General features: G+C 41.9%; 1 protein-coding gene across 9 annotated transcripts in view; it reads right to left on the bottom strand.

Moving 5' to 3' along the window:
* The window catches only part of ccser2a (coiled-coil serine-rich protein 2a), a 151,015-nt gene that overhangs the window by 105,499 nt on the left and 25,516 nt on the right, over window positions 1–20,000 (bottom strand). For 6 of the 9 annotated variants that reach the window (XM_061911618.1, XM_061911622.1, XM_061911624.1 and 3 more), the window contains exons 1-2: window positions 19,026–19,252; window positions 18,647–18,923 (exon numbers count right to left, since the gene is read on the bottom strand). The exons of 1 other annotated variant lie outside the window; for it this stretch is intronic. The gene's annotated coding sequence lies outside the window, so the exon portion shown is untranslated. Of the gene's footprint in view, window positions 1–18,646; window positions 19,253–20,000 lie in introns of those variants that run through there. 2 more of the 9 variants (XM_061911619.1, XM_061911620.1) reach the window with 2 other exon arrangements.

The following is a 20,000-nucleotide window of genomic DNA, read 5'->3' as shown; positions in this document are numbered from 1 at the left end:
GTTGTCTGGGTGATGGCAGGAAGCACCAGCATGTATGGGTGAACGAAAGAATCGCCAGTGTGACCCCAGGATGCAGGGAAGGTAGGTAATGTGCAGGTAAAGATATGTTGAATGGGTAAAGGCAGGAAACACCAGCAAAAGTCGGTCCCGTCCATCGCTGCTTGCAGCTTTAATATTTTTTTACATTTTGATGGAAAAAGAATGTATGTACAGCATGAAATATTGCGTCCAATATTGAAACATATTTTTTTGTCTAAATAAAAATAAATAACAATAAAAAAGCAATTTATCCATCAAATTGTACACCGTAAAAATTAAAATAGATTTTACGGTAAACTTTATGGTGTTTTTTACACCATGTTACTGAAAATTGAAAAAATAAAAATAAAACACAGTTTTTTTTACGATAAAAGTCTTGTCGTTTAAGCTGACAGTTTTTGTTGTTTTTAAAGGCCTACTGAAAGCCACTACTACCGACCACGCAGTCTGATAGTTTATATATCAATGATGAAATATTAACATTGCAACACATGCCAATACGGCCTTTTTAGTTGACTAAATTACAATTTTAAATTTCGCGCCGAAAAATGCTGCTTAAACGTCGCGGTTATGATGACGCGTGCGCGTGACGTCACGGACTGTAGAGGACATTTTGTTCCAGCTCCGTTCCCAGCTATAAGTCGTCCGTTTTCATCGCATAATTCCACAGTATTCTGGACTTGTGTGTTGCTGAATCTTTTGCAATTTGTTCAATGAATAATGGAGACGTCAAAGAAGAAAGCTGTCGGTGGGAAGCGGTGTATTGCGGCCACCTTTAGCAACACAAACACAGCCTGTGTTTCATTGTTTACATTCCCGAAAGATGACGGTGAAGCTTTACTATGGAACAGAGCGGTCAAGGGAACGCGGTTGGATTGGACCACACACACAAAGTACAATGTATTATGTAGCGATCATTTCGAAAGATCGTGTTTCGAAGAGGGTCCCTTGCGAAGGGCAGAGATGGGCATCGCCTCCAACCGTCGACTGGTGCTGAAGAAAGGTGCGGGGCCGACCTTCAGGTTGTACAGGTACGACCATATAATCTCACTAAAACACTAGTAACACAATAAGCAGATAAGTGATTTTCCAGAATTATCCTGGTAAATTTGTCTAATAACATTTGAATCGCTCCCACGATATAGTCTTTTTTTTCTAGTCCTTCACTCTCACCCTCCTCATCCACGAAACGGTCATTATCGCTCAAATTAATGGGGAAATAGTCACTTTCTCGGTCCGAATCGCTCTCGTTGCTGGTGGCCACGATTGTAAACAATGTGAGGATTTGAGGAGCTCCACAACCCGTGACGTCGCGCACACATCGTCTGCTACTTCCGGTACAGGCAAGGCGTTTTTATTAGCGACCAAAAGTTGCGAACTTTATCGTCGATGTTCTCTACTAAATCCTTTCAGCAAAAATATGGCAATATCGCAAAATGATCAAGTATGACACATAGAATGGACCTGCTATCCCCGTTTAAATAAGAACATCTCATTTTAGTAGGGCTTAAGGTGTATTACCACAAATGGAAAACAAAAAATGAAGGCAAAAATATGGCGGCTCAGATGGCAGAATTTTTAAAAAGTGTTATTTATTTTCCATTTACCGTAATATGTTGTAAAAACACTGTATATTTAACATTAAAATTCTGGTTAAATGAGTTGCTATTTTTTCCTGTAAAATCTACAGATGTATTTTGCTTTTTTACTGTGTACATACAAAAAATATTTTCAATTAAATGAGGAAGTTCCTGAAGGAATTGCGTGTGAATGCTCCAACGCTGAAGTTGAAGTGAAATACTGACAAAAAGTAGTATGAATGTAAAAATAGTGGGAATGGTTTGAATGTTGAAGCCCTGAATTTCCAGGAAAAACGGAATTTGGTTTGGAACTTGGGAAGCAGCCTCAGTGATGTAACCAGTGACATCCCGAATAAATAGGGGAGCATGTGTCCTGAATAAATAGAGGAACACGTGGGCTGTGCCTTAGAACGTAAGTTGGAATTGTAGCTGAGTGTACAGCCCAGTACGTCTCTCCTCATTGAGCAAAATTGAACCCTGTCTCTGAATGATTCCTTGTTTCTTGTCGGGTTAAATGAGTTGCTATTTTTTCCTGTAAAATCTACAGATGTATTTTGCTTTTTTACTGTGTACATAAAAAAATATTTTCAATTAAATGAGGAAGTTCCTGAAGGAATTGCGTGTGAATGCTCCGACGCTGAAGTTGAAGTGAAATACTGACAAAATGTAGTATGAATGTAAAAATAGTTGGAATGGTTTGAATGTTGAAGCCTTTAATTTCCAGGAAAAACGGAATTTGGTTTGGAACTTGGGAAGCAGCCTCAGTGATGTAACCAGTGACATCCCGAATAAATAGAGGAGCACGTGGGCTGTGCCTTAGAACGTAGGTTGGAACTGTAGCTGAGTGTACAACCCAGTACGTCTCTCCTCATTGAGTAAAATTGAACCCTGTCTCTGCACGATTCCCTGCTTCTTGTCTGGTTAAATGAGTTGCTATTTTTTCCTGTAAAATCTACAGATGGATTTTGCTTTTTTACTGTGTGCATAAAAAAAAATTTCAATTAAATGAGGAAGTTCCTGAAGGAATTGCATGTGAATGCTCCAACGCTGAAGTTGAAGTGAAATACTGACAAAAAGTAGTATGAATGTAAAAATAGTTGGAATGGTTTGAATGTTGAAGCGTTGAATTTCCAGGAAAAACGGAATTTGGTTTGGAACTTGGGAAGCAGCCTCAGTGATGTAACCAGTGACATCCCGAATAAATAGAGGAGCAAGTGGGCTGTGCCTTAGAACGTAGGATGGAACTGTAGCTGAGTGTACAGCCCAGTACGTCTCTCCTCATTGAGCGAAATTGAACCCTGTCTCTGCATGATTCCTTGCTTCTTGTCTGTTTAATAGATGTCATCAGAGTTTGAACCTGACAATATCTAAAGTGCAGCATGTGAAAATGTGTGTGAGAGTATTTCCTGTCTAGTGGGGACACCGATGTTCAAGTAGCATGGGTGGGAGCCACCTTGTTTGGGGAGCAACACACAGCACTTGTTATATAAAGCATTAAAGTTTAAAACCCGGCTTGAAAGGAAAGTGACGCAAGTAGACACTTTAGGGGTGATGCAATTAAACACTTTAGGGGTGATGAAAGTAAACACTTTAGGGGTGATGCTCAGGTTAAATAGGAGTTGAAGTCAGACTACACGATGAGGCAATATCTGCATGTCAATAGAAGACCAGAGATTTTAAGTAGACACTTCCATGCACTCATACTGAGGGCAATAGTCTTCTCGTTCTTCTCAAAGTTTCTATGCAAGTGGTCGCACCACTTCCTGTTCACATTTGACGTGCAAAGTGGTGCAGCACTCCCTGCAGAGGTGTGGGGGTTTCAATGAATGCATCTTTAAAGGTGAGGGGAAATGTGCACCAGCTAACTGCTATGATAACATCTCCATGTAGCACAAGTGGAGTCCAACTGCTTTTTAACGAGGGCCACATTGCAACAATGACCGCCATCTGAGGGAAAATATATAAATATAAACATGTAATAGGCATCTATCCATCCATTTTCTACCGCTTGTCCCTCTCTGGGTCTTATAATAGCCACATAACACCATTTGCAAAGGAAACTGTGTTCAAATAATGTATCTTTTACTTTCAAAGATAACTTGCTTTAAAATAATAAAACAGGCTGACAAGCAGATTAAACATTAAACCATGTTGCAGTCTACATTAGACCATGTTGCAGTCTACATTAGACCATGTTGCGATCTACATTAAAACATGATGCGATCTACATTAAAACATGATGCGATCTACATTAAACCATGTTGCGGTCCACATTAAAACATGTCCCGGCCCACCTTAAACGATGCGGGGGCCTATCTACAAAGATGCGTAGTCCTACCATAAAAGATGCGGGAGCCACCCTTAAACGAGGCGGCGGCCTACCTAAAACGATGTGGCGGCATACCTTAAACGATGTGGCGGCATACCTTAAACGATGTGGCGTACTACCTTAAACGATGTGGCGTACTACCTTAAACGATGTGGCGTACTACCTTAAACGTAGTGGCGGCCTACCTAAAACGATGTGGCGGCCTACCTAAAACGATGTGGCGTACTACCTTAAACGATGTGGCGGCCTACCTTAAACGATGTGGCGGCCTACCTTAAACGATGTTGCGGCCTACCTTAAACGATGTTGCGGCCTACCTTACACGATGTGGCGGCCTACCTTAAACGATGTGGCGGCCTACCTTAAACGATGTGGCGGCCTACCTTAAACGATGTGGCGGCCTACCTTAAACGATGTGGCGGCCTACCTTAAACGATGTTGCGGCCTACCTTAAACGATGTTGCGGCCTACCTTAAACGATGTGGCGGCCTACCTTAAACGATGTGGCGGCCTACCTTAAACGATGTCGCGGCCTACCTTAAACGATGTCGCGGCCTACCTTAAACGATGTGGGTGCCTACCTAAAACGATGTGGCGGCCTACCTTAAACGATGTGGCGGCCTACCTTAAACGATGTGGCGGCCTACCTTAAACGATGTAGCGGCCTACCTTAAACGATGTGGCGGCCTACCTTAAACGATGTGGCGGCCTACCTTAAACGATGTGGCGGCCTACCTTAAACGATGTGGCGGCCTACCTTAAACGATGTGGCGGCCTACCTTAAACGATGTGGCGGCCTACCTTAAACGATGTGGCGGCCTACCTTAAACGATGTGGCGGCCTACCTTAAACGATGTGGCCGCCTACCTTAAACGATGTGGCGGCCTACCTTAAACGATGAGGCGGCCTACCTTAAACGATGTTGCGGCCTACCTTAACAAATGTCGCGGCCTACCTTAAACGAGGTGGCGTACTACCTTAAACGATGTGGCGGCCTACCTTAAACGATGTGACGGCCCACCTTAAACGATGTGACGGCCCACCTTAAACGATGTGACGGCCCACCTTAAACGATGTGACGGCCCACCTTAAACGATGTGGCGGCCCACCTTAAACGATGTTGCGGCCTACCTTAAACGATGTTGCGGCCTACCTTAAACGATGTTGCGGCATACCTTAAACGATGTGGCGGCCTACCTTAAACGATGTGGCGGCCTACCTTAAACGATGTTGCGGCCTACCTTAAACGATGTTGCGGCCTACCTTAAACGATGTTGCGGCCTACCTTAAACGATGTTGCGGCCTACCTTAAACGATGTTGCGGCCTACCTTAAACGATGTTGCGGCCTACCTTAAACGATGTTGCGGCCTACCTTAAACGATGTGGGTGCCTACCTAAAACGATGTGGCGTACTACCTAAAACGATGTGGCGGCCTACCTTAAACGATGTGGCGGCCCACCTTAAACGATGTGGCGGCCCACCTTAAACGATGTGGCGGCCCACCTTAAACGATGTGGCGGCCCACCTTAAACGATGTGGCGGCCCACCTTAAACGATGTGGCGGCCCACCTTAAACGATGTGGCGGCCCACCTTAAACGATGTGGCGGCCTACCTTAAACGATGTGGCGGCCTACCTTAAACGATGTGGCGGCCTACCTTAAACGATGTGGCGGCCTACCTTAAACGATGTGGCGGCCTACCTTAAACGATGTGGCGGCCTACCTTAAACGATGTGGCGGCCTACCTTAAACGATGTGGCGGCCTACCTTAAACGATGTGGCGGCCTACCTTAAACGATGTGGCGGCCTACCTTAAACGATGTGGCGGCCTACCTTAAACGATGTGGCGGCCTACCTTAAACGATGAGGCGGCCTACCTTAAACGATGTTGCGGCCTACCTTAACAGATGTCGCGGCCTACCTTAAACGATGTGGCGGCCTACCTTAAACGATGTGGCGGCCTACCTTAAACGATGTGACGGCCCACCTTAAACGATGTGACGGCCCACCTTAAACGATGTGACGGCCCACTTTAAACGATGTGGCGGCCCACTTTAAACGATGTGGCGGCCCACCTTAAACGATGTGGCGGTCCACCTTAAACGATGTGGCGGCCCACCTTAAACGATGTGGCGGCCCACCTTAAACGATGTGGCGGCCCACCTTAAACGATGTGGCGGCCTACCTTAAACGATGTGGCGGCCTACCTTAAACGATGTGGCGGCCTACCTTAAACGATGTGGCGGCCTACCTTAAACGATGTGGCGGCCTACCTTAAACGATGTGGCGGCCTACCTTAAACGATGTGGCGGCCTACCTTAAACGATGTGGCGGCCTACCTTAAACGATGTCGCGGCCTACCTTAAACGATGTCGCGGCCTACCTAAAACGATGTCGCGGCCTACCTAAAACGATGTCGCGGCCTACCTTAAACGATGTGGCGGCCTACCTTAAACGATGTCGCGGCCTACCTAAAACAATGTCGCGGCCTACCTAAAACGATGTTGCGGCCTACCTTAAACGATGTGGCGGCCTACCTTAAACGATGTCGCGGCCTACCTTAAACGATGTCGCGGCCTACCTAAAACGATGTCGCGGCCTACCTAAAACGATGTTGCGGCCTACCTTAAACGATGTGGCGGCCTACCTTAAACGATGTGGCGGCCTACCTTAAACGATGTGGCGGCCTACCTTAAACGATGTGGCGGCCTACCTTAAACGATGTGGCGGCCTACCTTAAACGATGTGGCGGCCTACCTTAAACGATGTCGCGGCCTACCTTAAACGATGTCGCGGCCTACCTAAAACGATGTCGCGGCCTACCTAAAACGATGTCGCGGCCTACCTAAAACGATGTTGCGGCCTACCTTAAACGATGTTGCGGCCTACCTTAAACGATGTTGCGGCCTACCTTAAACGATGTTGCGGCCTACCTTAAACAATGTTGCGGCCTACCTTAAACGATGTGGCGGCCTACCTAAAACGATGCGGGGGCCTACCTAAAACGATGCAGGGGCCTACCATAAAGGACGCAAGGGCCTACCATAATCGATGCTGGGGCCACCCTTAAACGACGCGGCGGCCTACCTAAAACGATGTCCCGGCCTAAGGTAAACAACATGGCCCCGGGCCTTGAGTTTGACACCTGTGGTCTACATGCTACAATCTTGGCATAGAAACAGGAGTTCAGAAGTTCCAAATGTATTTTTTTTTAAAGAAATAAAAGCGAACAGCTCCTTCCTCTGTTCCAATAAGACAAAGGGTCATACGTTACAAAAATCCACGCACGTCCTGTTCCAAGTCTTGTAACATGGACGCTCTAGGCGGGGAGATGAATAAGAAGCCGTCAGTTTATCTCCAATGTCAGACCACATGTCGAGTACAGGAGGTCAGAGAAAAGTCTAACGCTGACCCACCACAAGCCTTCCGGTCTTGGCACCAACCTGTGACCACCATCCTGAATGACCTCATCTCTGCTTGCTGTCAGGATAGCACCCGCACATACCTCCACCAAGGCAGCCTGCCTTAACACCCACCATTCTAGCACCCGCACATACCTCCACCAAGGCAGCCTGCCTTAACACCCACCATTCTAGGACCCGCACATACCTCCACCAAGGCAGTCTGACTTAACACCCACCATTCTAGGACCCGCACATACCTCCACCAAGGCAGTCTGCCTTAACACCGACCGTTCTAGGACTCGCACATACCTCCACCAAGTTAGCCTGCCTTAACACCCACCATTCTAAGACCCGTAAATACCTCCACCAAGGCAGCCTGCCTTAACACCCACCGTTCTAGGACTCACACATACCTCCACCAAGTTAGCCTGCCTTAACACCCACCATTCTAAGACCCGTAAATACCTCCACCAAGGCAGCCTGCCTTAACACCCACCATTCTAGGATAAAGACTCCAAACATTTGCATTAGTGCAGGTCTGTCAGGCTTGGACTTGGTCTTGGTTTGTTTTCCCGAGGTGCAAAGCGAATGGAGTGGAAACGGCGTGAAGGTAAAGACATATTTATTTTAACACTAAAACTAAAAACAGGAACCAACAAAAAGCGCGCACAATGGCGGTACAAAAAACTGGGCTATGAAACAAAAGACCGGCACAAAGGCTATAAACTACAAACATGAAACAAAAACACTTGCACAGTGGCATGAATAACAAAAAACTTACGTGGACAAAATGGAAAGCATTGCAAGGCATGAAGCAGATAATCGAGGGCGTGAATGAGGTGATGTTGCCGAACTGACTACCTGGTAAACTGTGGCTTAAATAATGAACATGTTAAGTGAAAACAGGTGTGAGACAAGACAGGTGAACTGATTGGTCGTCATGGTAACAAAACAGGGAGTGAAAAAAAAAGGAACTTAGAATCCAAAGGTCAAAAGCACCTGGTATTCCTTGACAGTCTACAATCCAAGTACTAACCAGGCCAGACACTGCTTAGCTTTAAGAACAAACGAGATTGGGGATGCTCAGGGTATTATGGCCATACAAACCTCATGATCAGACATGACAGAAAACTAAATCAGTTGGCATGGTAAGACACACAAGGAAATGCAAAACAGAACTAAATGTCCAAAAAATTAAACATAGCATGACCCAAACAAAACATGAACCATAGGCGTGACATGTCAAGACTCTTAGTAGTCAGATAATGTTTGTTCTTTGTCGTCTGGGGGATTAATTTGCTAACAACTCACGCACAGTCGTCTTAAATCAATCAATCAATCAAAGTTTACTCATATAGCCCTAAATCACCAGTGTCTCAAAGGGCTGCACAAGCCACTACGACATCCTCGGCTCAGATCCCAAAGGAGAACTGCACTTTTTTGGGGAATGTTGCCTATACTTCACAATCATTACAAGCGAGAAAAAGACAAAAGTTCTTTTTTTTCGCTTTCTAACATGTAAAAATTGACTCATTCAAGATGGCTAGCAAGCAATTTTACCTTTAAATCACTTTAAAATGCATATAAAAAGCGTCAACAATACATTATTTACGTTGTGTAACCTGTATGATAACCACACTAACATTGTTATTGTAAGACAGAACACTGAGGAACTACTTTTCTAGCGTACTAACACATCGGCGTGCTACGGTATTAGCCGTAAAAGCTAACTACGGAAAGAGATAAACTGGCTACTACGTCTACACGAAACGCGTTTGAGTTTTTAATGCAGAACACTGAGATAGGACAGCAAACTGTACTGAGTGAAAAACATGAACAATCACATTACAGTAGCTGTAAAGTATTATTTCATGTTTTGTTTGTACACAGCTAGCCAGACAGCGTATGTACTGTAGTTGTGATAAAAGGCATCGTGATCAATATAAAGTGACTTACTCAATGGAAAGACGTTTTTCCTGAATTATTTGGGTAAGCACTCCATTTATGTCGAAATAGCTTGGCTCCACATTTATAGAGGTGTCACTTTCCCCACACTCTGTCGGCTTCCGTCTGCACCAAAGTCTCACCCTCTCTTTTGTGCTCTCTTCTACTAGCAGCAGTTCATCCTCAGCTTCAAAAAGATAAGGTTGTGAATCTTCATTTGTCTAAAAATAGTCGTCTTTGTTGTCTGTAAACAAGTCTGCCATGTTTAGAAAACAAATCGGTCGCGGGATGTCGGAAGTGCGCTGCTGTGAAAACGAAAATAAATGCGCCTAAGTATTAGTTCTGGCTGTGCATAAAACGATTTAAAATATGGTAAATATTAAACATACTACATACATATTGTTATGAAGGTGTCTGTTACTACATTACATACATATATATATATATATATATATTTATATATATATATACACATACATACACATATATACATACATACACACACATATATATATATATATACTTGCAGTGTGTATAATGTATGTATTACATATTGTTATGAAGGTGTCTGTTACTACATTACATATATATATATATATATATATATATATATATATATATATATATATATACACATACATATATACACATATATACATACACACACATATACATATATATATATATATACTTGCAGTGTGTATAATGTATATATTACATATTGTTATGAAGGTGTTTGTTCCAACATTATACATATACTTGCAGTGTGTATATTTTACATATTGTTATGAAAGTGTCTGTTACTACAATATATATATATATATATATATATATACACACTCAGTGTGTTTATTGTACATATTACATATTGTTATAAAGGTGTCTGTTACTACATTATATATATACTTGCAGTGTGTACATTTTACATATTGTTATGAAAGTGTCTGTTATTACACACACACCTTTATATATATATATATATATATATATATATATATATATATATATATATATATATATATATATATATATATATATATATATATATACATATATAAATATATACACTCGCAGTGTGTTTATTGTACATATTACATATTGTTATAAAAGTGTCTGTTACTACATTATATATATACTTACAGTGTGTATAATGTACCTATTACATAGTGTTATGAAGGTGTCTATTACTACATTATATATATACTTGCAGTGTGTATAATGTACATATTACATATTGTTATGAAGGTGTCTGTTACGACATTATATTTATATATATGTACTTGCAGTATGTACATTATACATATTACATATTGTTATAAAGGTGTCTGTTACTACATTATATATATACTTGCAGTGTGTATAATGTACATATTACATAGTGTTATGAAGGTGTCTATTACTACATTATATATATATATATATACTTGCAGTGTGTATAATGTACATATTACATAGTGTTATGAAGGTGTCTATTACTACATTACATATATACGTGCAGTGTGTATAATGTACATATTACATATTGTTATGAAGGTGTCTGTTACTACATTATATTTATATATATATATATATACATATATATATATATATATATATATATATATATATATACTTGCAGTGTGTATATTGTACATTTTGTTATGAAGGTGTCTGTTACTACATTATATAAAAGTTTCTCAGTGTAAACGTTAAATATCCTGTCTTCGCGGTCTATTAAGTTGAATATAAGTTGAAAAGGATTTGCAAATCATTGTATTCTCTTTTTATTTACCATTTACCCAACGTGACAACTTCACTGCTTTTGGAGCACTCTAATGATTTCATACTTCACTGCAACATTTATCTTGTATCACACCATGAGTGCACTCAGGTCTTGGGTTCCCACCGCACGGAGCGCTGCACTCTTACAAAAAGCACAAAGACCAGCAACAACCAGCAGACGGACAACAAGAAGTTAGGGGGGGTCTCTTGCTGGCTGGAGCTGAGGTGCTCAGCTGTTAGTTGGGGGAATGAAATTGTCAGATAGTAAAAAAAGAAAACCCCGCCAGCCAAGGTGGCGCTGTAGAGCCCGAGCCAACAGGTGTCTCCAGCACCCCCACACGGTGCACGTCTATCAGGGCTGACGTGGCGTCTGGCCTGGAACGGATCACATTTACTTGTGCATCTGACTGACAGCGGCTTAAGTCCGGCTACAAAAATACAGATAGGAGGTGTCAAATACAACTCCTGCCTGTCTGCCTGCCTGCTGGCTTTGTCTACAAACCCTGTTTCCATATGAGTTGGGAAATTGTGTTAGATGTAAATATAAACAAAATGTAATGATTTGCAAACCATTTTCAACCCATATTCAGTTGAATGCACTACAAAGACAACATATTTGATGTTCAACCTCATAAACTTTTTTTTTTTTTTTTTTGCAAATAATAATTAACTTAGAATTTCATGGCTGCGACACGTGCCAAAGTAGTTGGGAAAGGGCATGTTCACCACTGTGTTACATCACCTTGTCTTTTAACAACACTCAATAAACGTTTGGGAACTGAGGAAACTAATTGTTGAAGCTTTGAAAGTGGAATTCTTTCCCATTTTTGTTTTATGTAGAGCTTCAGTCGTCCAACAGTCCGGGGTCTCCGCTGTCGTATTTTACGCTTCACAATGCGCCATACATTTGCCATGGGAGACAGGTCTGGACTGCAGGTGGGCCAGGAAAGTACCCGCACTCTATTTTTACGAAGCCACGCTGTTGTAACACATGCTAAATGTGGCTTGACATTGTCTTGCTAAAATAAGCAGGGGCGTCCATGAAAAAGACAGCACTTAGATGGCAGCATATGTTGTTCCAAAACCTATATGGACCTTTCAGCATTAATGGTGCCTTCACAGATGTGTAAGTTACCCATGCCTTGGGCACTAATACACCCCCATACCATCACAGATGCTGGCTTTTGAACTTTGCATCAATAACAGTCTGGATGGTTCGCTTCCCCTTTGGTCCGGATGACACGATGTCGAATATTTCCAAAAACATTTTGAAATGTGGACTCGTCAGACCACAGAACACTTTACCACTTTGCATCGGTCCATCTTTGATGATCTCGGGCCCAGAGAAGCCGGCGGCGTTTCTGGATGTTGTTGATAGCTCGGTTGGTAGAGTGGCCGTGCTAGCAACTTGAGGGTTGCAGGTTCGATTCCCGCTTGTGCCATCCTAGTTACTGCCGTTGTGTCCTTGGGCAAGACACTTTACCCACCTGCTCCCAGTGCCACCCACACTGGTTTAAATGTAACTTAGATATTGGGTGTCACTATGTAAAGCGCTTTGAGTCACTTGAGAAAAGCGCTATATAAATATAATTCACTTCACTTTCGAATTGCATACTAGAGCTTTCTCCTGAGCCCATGTGGTGATATCCTTTACACACTGATGTCGGTTTTTGATACAGTGCCGTCTGAGGGATGGAGGGTCACGGTCATTCAATGTTGGTTTCCCGCCATGCTGCTTACGTGGAGTGATTTCTCCAGATTCTCTGAACCTTTTGATGATATTATGGAGCGTAGATGTTGAAATCCCTAAATTTCTTGCAATTGCACTTTGAGAAACGTTGTTCTTAAACTGTTTGACTATTTGCTCACGCAGTTGTGGACAAAGGGGTGTACCTCGCCCCATCCTTTCTTGTGAAAGACTGAGCATGTTTTTGTTTTGGGAAGCTGTTTTTATACCCAATCATGGCACCCACCTGTTCCCAATTAGCCTGCACACCTGTGGGATGTTCCAAATAAGTGTTTGATGAGCATTTCTCAACTTTATCAGTATTTTTTGCCACCTTTCCCAACTTCTTTCTCACGTGTTGCTGGCATTAAATTCTAAAAAAAATGTTTATCAGTTTGAACATCAAATATGTTGTCTTTGTAGCATATTCAACTGAATATGGGTTGAAAATGATTTGAAAATCATTGTATTCCGTTTATATTTACATCTAACACAATTTCCCAACTCATATGGAAACGGGGTTTGTAGGTCCACCAGGTGTCTTCCTTAGTTACACTTTAATCGCCACATGCGCCAGAAGTCTCATATGTGGAATTATGAGGCGCTTTGTGCTCCGGACTGGAGCAAAGCACACTAAAACACTAAAAAAAAATGCAATAAAAGAGCTACTAAATTGACATTGTGCTAATGATTCTTGTAGTTGTAAAAGTAAAACTGCATGACATAGAACGCCTTAGCTGACATTGTGTAGCTTCTTCTCATTGTCACATTGAGGGATGTCTTGTTTTGGGTTTTTTGTCTTATGCTTTTAATTTGAAAAGTAACTCTCCTCTCGTTTCAGGTCGCTTGCCCTTCCTTTTGTGTCATCAGTCTGACTGTTTCCAGCTGTTCCCTATTACCTTCATGTGTTTATAAGCTCACTCCTTCCTTTGTTCCGTGCCAGATTGTCTCGTTTATTCGTGCTCTCTAGCGTCCATGTCTTTGTCCATGCCTTGCCTTGTCTTGCGCCCATGTCCCTTGATCCTGAACCATCCATTTTCTACCGCTTATTCCCTTTCGGGGGCGCTGGCGCCTATCTCAGCTACAATCGGGCGGAAGGCAGGGTACACCCTGGACAAGTCGCCACCTCATCGCAGGGCCAACACAGATAGACAGACAACATTCACACACTAGGGCCAATTTAGTGTTGCCAATCAACCTATCCCCAGGTGCATGTCTTTGGAAGTGAGAGGAAGCCGGAGTACCCGGAGGGAACCCACGCACTCACGGGGAGAACATGCAAACTCCACACAGAAAGATCCCGAGCCTGGATTTGAACCCAGGACTGCAGGAACTTCGTATTGTGAGGCAGACGCACAAACCCCTCTTCCACCGTGAAGCCCCCACACCAAACAAGAATGACAAAAAACTTATGAATATTTGGAGTTTTCCTTTTTTCCTCCTCAGCAGAGTGATTTTGATTATTTAGTTATTCAGCCGCAGTGGTAAGTTTCAGTTAAGTTTTTCATTCATTCCTCAACTTTTTGAGTCACTATTTTTGTTAAATACTTTATTAGATTAGTTAGTGTAGAATTTTTCATAGATGTTGTTTTGGTCCTCCTGTTGGAGCGCTTTTTGTTAAATACTGTTTATAGTTCGTCTTTACTTTTGTGTTTTCCTCCGTTCGGAGTGATTTTCGGTTGTTCCTTCTTTTTCTGGAACCTTTTCGCCGAGTAGTTTATTTTTGTGATTATAGATGTTTTTTCGTGACTCGGGAGGTAAAAGGAAATTGTCAAAATAAAAGCCTGTCTAACGTCCCAAATCTGCATCTGAGTCCAAATCCTTTTATCAAAGCCTGACACTCATAAGACATATTAAAAGCCTTTTTAACACTTTTAACACATTTTACTCTTGGATTATGAGTTTGTTTGTTTTTTTGGAATGACAACAGCTGTAATGCTAATCATGCTTTTCCACTTAAGTGACAGGTGAGTTTATGTAAAAAAAAATTACATAATTTATTATTTTAAAGCAGGGCTGAAAATAAATATTGTTAAGTACAACAAATATTGCATTAATCATATACACACTTAAAGTAAATTAATAAAGCAATTTAATTTTGACCGAACAAGCTTTTTTACCTTGTAAAAAAGCCAAAACAAGTGAAGTTGTCACGTTGTGTAAATGTTAAATAAAAAGAGAATACAACAAATCCTTTTCAACTTATATTCAATTGAACAGACTGCAAAGACAATAACAACTGTTATTTTTTGCAAATATTAGCTCATCTGGAAGTTGACGCCTGCGACATGTTTCGAAACAGCTGGCACAAGTGGCAAAAAAGACTGAGAAAGTTGAGGAAGGCTCGTCAAAGACTTATTTGGAACATTCCACAGGTGAACAGGCTAATTGGGACCAGGTGGGTGCCATGATTGGCTATAAAAGCAGCTTCCATGAAATGCTCACTCGTTCACAAACAAGGACGGGGCGAGGGTCGCCATTTTGTCAACAAATGCCCGAGCAAATTGTTTAAGAACAACATTTCTCAAGCAGCTATTGCAATAAATTTAGGGATTTCACCATCTACGCTCTGTAATATCATCAAAAGGTTCAGAGAATGTGGAGAAATCACTGCACATAAGCCATGATATTACGCACCTTGGATCCCTCAGGTGTTACTGCACCAAAAAGCGACATCAGTGTGTGAAGGATATCACCTCATGGGCTCAGAAACACTTCAGAAAACTACTGTCAGTTGCTACATTATTATTGTGGGGCAGTATAGCTCGGTTGGTAGAGCGGCCGTGCCAGCAACTTAAGGGTTGCAGGTTCGATCCCCGCTTACACCATCCTAGTCACTGCCGTTGTGTCCTTGGGCAAGACACTTTACCCACCTGCTCCCAGTGCCACCCACACTGGTTTATATGTAACTTAGATATTGGGTTTCACTATGTAAAGCGCTTTGGGTCACTAGAGAAAAAGCGCTATATAAATACAATTCACTTCACTTCACTACCTTTGTAAGTGCAAGTTAAAACTCTACCATGCAAAGGCATTTATCAACAACACCCAGAAACGCCGCAGGCATCGCTGGGCCCGAGTTCATCAAAGATGGACTGATGCAAAGTGGAAAAGGGTTCTGAGGCCTGACGAGTCCACATTCAAAATTGTTTTTTGGAAACTGTGGACGTCGTGTCCTCCGGACCAAAGAGGAAACGAACCATCCGGATTGTTCTAGGGTAAAAGTGTAAAAGTCAGCATGTGTGATGGTATGGGGGTGTATTAGTGGCCAAGGCATGGGTAACTTACACATCTGTGAAGGCACCATTAATGCTGAAAGGTACATACAGCTTTTGGAGCAACATATGTTATTATCATGGACGCCCCTGCTTATTTCAGCAAGACAAGTGCGGGTACTAGACTGGCCTGCCTGTAGTCCAGACATTTTAAATGTGGGAAGGCTAAAATATGAGGCGGGAGACTGTTGAACAACTTAAGCTGTAGATCAATCAAGAATGGGAAAGAATTCCACATCAAAAATGTGTCTCCTCAGTTCCCAAACCTGCACTGAGTGTTGTTAAAAGGAAAGGCCATGTAACACACTGGTAAAAATGCCTTTTTTGCAATGTGTTGCTGCCATTAAATTCTAAGTTAATGATTTGCAAAAAAAAATAAAATAACTTTCTCAGTGTGAACGTTAAATATCTTGTCTCTGCCGTCTATTCAATTGAATATAAGTTGAAAAGGATTTGTTGTATTCTCTTTTTATTTAGCATTTACACAAGGTGACAACTTCACTGCTTTTGTACCTTGTGATCAATAAAAGAGTAGACTGAGTGGCGTGCTGTAAAACACAGCTTTAAAAAATGTTATATAAAATTCTTAGTATGTTTTGTGTACTGTGGACATCAGGCAGAGTGCAGGTAAGAGTAGTATTATATTTCCAGTAACAACAAGGCAAAATACAAGAGGCTCGTGTCGTAGGAAAAGCCCATGTCGAGTTTAAAGCAAAAAAGTTGCATAACATAGAAAAGTGTGAACTTTAATCGTAGCGTGAAGCCAACAGGACCGGTCACGGGTATCGGACAAGAATCCCTCAAGAACAGGCAGGGCGAGACATAAGGGGCATGACTGAGACTGAGCATAAGTGCGAGTCCCAATCAACCAACAGAGGCCGGTGTGTTAAAATCAGTGCTCCTAGCAACCCGAGGCAAACAAGGAGTGTATAACGGAAATCTAACTAGGACATGGCCTGGAGGAACAGCTCATAACATTTGGTGCAAATAAATGACATGCATTCAAGTAAAATACAAACCCCGTTTCCATATGAGTTGGGGAATGGTGTTAGATGTAAATATAAACGGAATACAATAATTTGCAAATCCTTTCCGACCCATATTCAGTTGAATATGCTGCAAAGACAACATATTTGATGTTCAAACTGATAAACACAAAATAATCATTCACTTTAGAATTTGATGCCAGCGACACGTGACAAAGAAGTTGGGAAAGGTGGCAATAAACACTGATAAAGTTGAGGAATGCTCATCAAACACTTATTTGGAACATCCCACGGGTGTGCAGGCTAATTGGGAACAGGTGGGTGCCATGATTGGGTATAAAAGCAGCTTCCATGAAATGCTAAGTCATTCACAAACAAGAATGGGGCGAGGGTCACCAATTTGTAAGCAAATTGTCAAACAGTTTTAGAACAACATTTCTCAACGAGCTATTGTAAGGAATTTAGGGATTTTACCATCTACGGTCTGTAAAATAATCAAAATGTTCAGAGAATCTTTGATCCCTCAGGGCGGTGCTGCATCAAAAACCAACATCAGTGTGTAAAGGAAATCACTACATGGGCTCAGGAACACTTCATCAAACCACTGTCAGTAACTACAGTTGGTCGCTACATCTGTAAGTGCAAGTTAAAACTCTACTATGCAAAGCGAAACCCATTTATCAACAACACCCAGGAACGCCGCTGGCTTCGCTGGGCCCGAACTCATCTAACATGGACTGATGCAAAGTGGAAAAGTGTTCTGTGGTCTGACTAGTCCACATTTGGAATTATATTTGGAAACTGTGGACCTGGTGTCCTCCGAAACAAAGAGGAAAATGACCATCCGGATTGTTATAGGCGCGTAGTTAAAAAGCCAGCATGTGTGATGGTATGGGGGTGTATTAGTGCCTAAGGCATCGGTAACTTACACATCTGTGAAGGCACCATTGATGCTGAATGGTCCATACAGGTTTTGGAGCAACATATGTTGTCATCCAAACAACGTTATCATGGACACCCCTGCTTATTTCAGCAAGACGATGCCAAGCCACGTGTTACAACAGCGTGGTCTTGTAGTAAAAGAGTGCGGGTACTTTCCTGGCCCGACCTGTCTTCCACCGAAAATGTGTGGCGCATTATGAAGCGTAAAATACGACGCCGGACTGTTGAACGACTGAAGCTCTACATAAAACAAGAATAGTAAAGAATTCCACTTTCAAAGCTCCAACAATTAGTTTCCTCAGTTCCCAAACGTTTATTGAGTGTTGTTAAAAGAAAAGGTGATGTAACACAGTGGTGAACATGCCCTTTCCCAACTACTTTGGCACGTGTCGCAGCCATGAAATTCTAAGTTAATTATTAGTTGCAAAAAAAATAAAGTTTATGAGTTTGAACATCAAATATGTTGTCTTTGTAGCACAATCAACTGAATATGGGTTGATTTGCAAATCATTGTATTCTGTTTATATTTACATCTAACACCATTTCCCAACTCATATGGAAACGGGGTTTGTATATGAATTTGGATTATTGCCATTCAGTCACAGCATGGAACGTTTTCTTTGGGGGGAAAAAAGTTGCTGTAAATAAGGATAGTTACCTGATTTAGTAGCAGACAGGAAGGTAGCAAACAGTCGCTTGTGATGTTGTGAAGGTAACTAAACAGCATTTGCCGTTTCAAAAATGTGAAGTTTGCGTCCATAGAAGTGAGGAAGGTCGTAAGAATAAAGTTGTGTAAAGAACCATGAAGATGCCGGGGAGGGCGTCTATGTTGGAAGTAGCAGCCCGGGGGAAGGCGGTGTTTCCCGGGTAAGACGAGGCTGTCCGGTCCGGTCCGTCAGCCGGGGACCGAGCGTCAAAAGTAAGAAAAATACGTGCTGAAAAAAACGAAAAATGCCCCACATTAAATCTTAACTTGTAGTCGTAGACAACCAGCACTAAAAATAATAAAAATAAAAATGATAGTAATAATTGACTACCTCCAACTACTAAGTGTGACCTCCGAGGACTTCTCTCTCTCTCCCACGTCCTGTGCGGCTGCAGCGGGGCGGAGCACTAACCGTGATTTCTTCCACCTCGAAGCATTACAACATTTAATCCAAAATGTTGCTGTATTTTACACAAATATAATAATCAATGTAGCAGCGGACACATTTTTCCCCGGTTTTGTTCGTTTTCCGGGAACGCCTTCTCGCTTGCCGTAGAGACGACGTCATCAGGAATGACCTGCTTTTTTTTTTTTTTTTTTATTGTTTAAAGCATTACATTAAAAAAACGAGCTGGATTAGTCCCAAATTCCGGAATCTAAAAATACACGCATAGAGAATGTGTTATTTATTCCAATATGTTGCTGTGTTTAGAACAAATATAATAGTTTATGTGGAATTTTATGAGATAGGAAAGTAAGAACTACACTACCCAGCATGCAACGGTAGTGACGAGCGTGAAGTGTTGTTGTATGTCTCCGTGCCGGCAGCGAGAATGTGGTTATGAAGACGCTGTGTGAGTAAACGTTGAGAACTCAGTCAACACACCTCGCCTGCGTTATTTTCAAATTAGACAGACTACACATAATGTAGCGGTGTTTCATTTTTTTCCTCGGTTTTGTTTTTGTACCGGAAACGCCTTCTCGCTTGCCGTAGACACGACGTCATCAGGAATGACTGTTTTTACTTTTTTTTTTCTTCTTTTTTTTTAAGCAATACATCAAAAAACAAGCTGGATAAGTCTCACATTCCGGGATTTAAAAATACATGCATATAAAATGTGTGTTTTACTGAATGTAAGGATATGTAAGAAAAGTATTATTTGTGAGCCGAACTGGACTGGGAGAGCGTAAGTCTCGGTTTTAACCACTAGAGGGAGGCATTTCACCTTCATAATCAGGCGTTCTCTGAGCGTTAGAGCCTGAGTTTAATTATATTTTATTTACATGTAACTATTTTTTATTTTGT

The sequence above is a fragment of the Nerophis ophidion genome, linkage group LG09 (assembly GCF_033978795.1).
Source record: "Nerophis ophidion isolate RoL-2023_Sa linkage group LG09, RoL_Noph_v1.0, whole genome shotgun sequence".
In the NCBI taxonomy this organism is placed as follows: Eukaryota; Metazoa; Chordata; class Actinopteri; order Syngnathiformes; family Syngnathidae; genus Nerophis; species Nerophis ophidion.
This window is presented reverse-complemented; position numbering and strand designations above follow the sequence as displayed.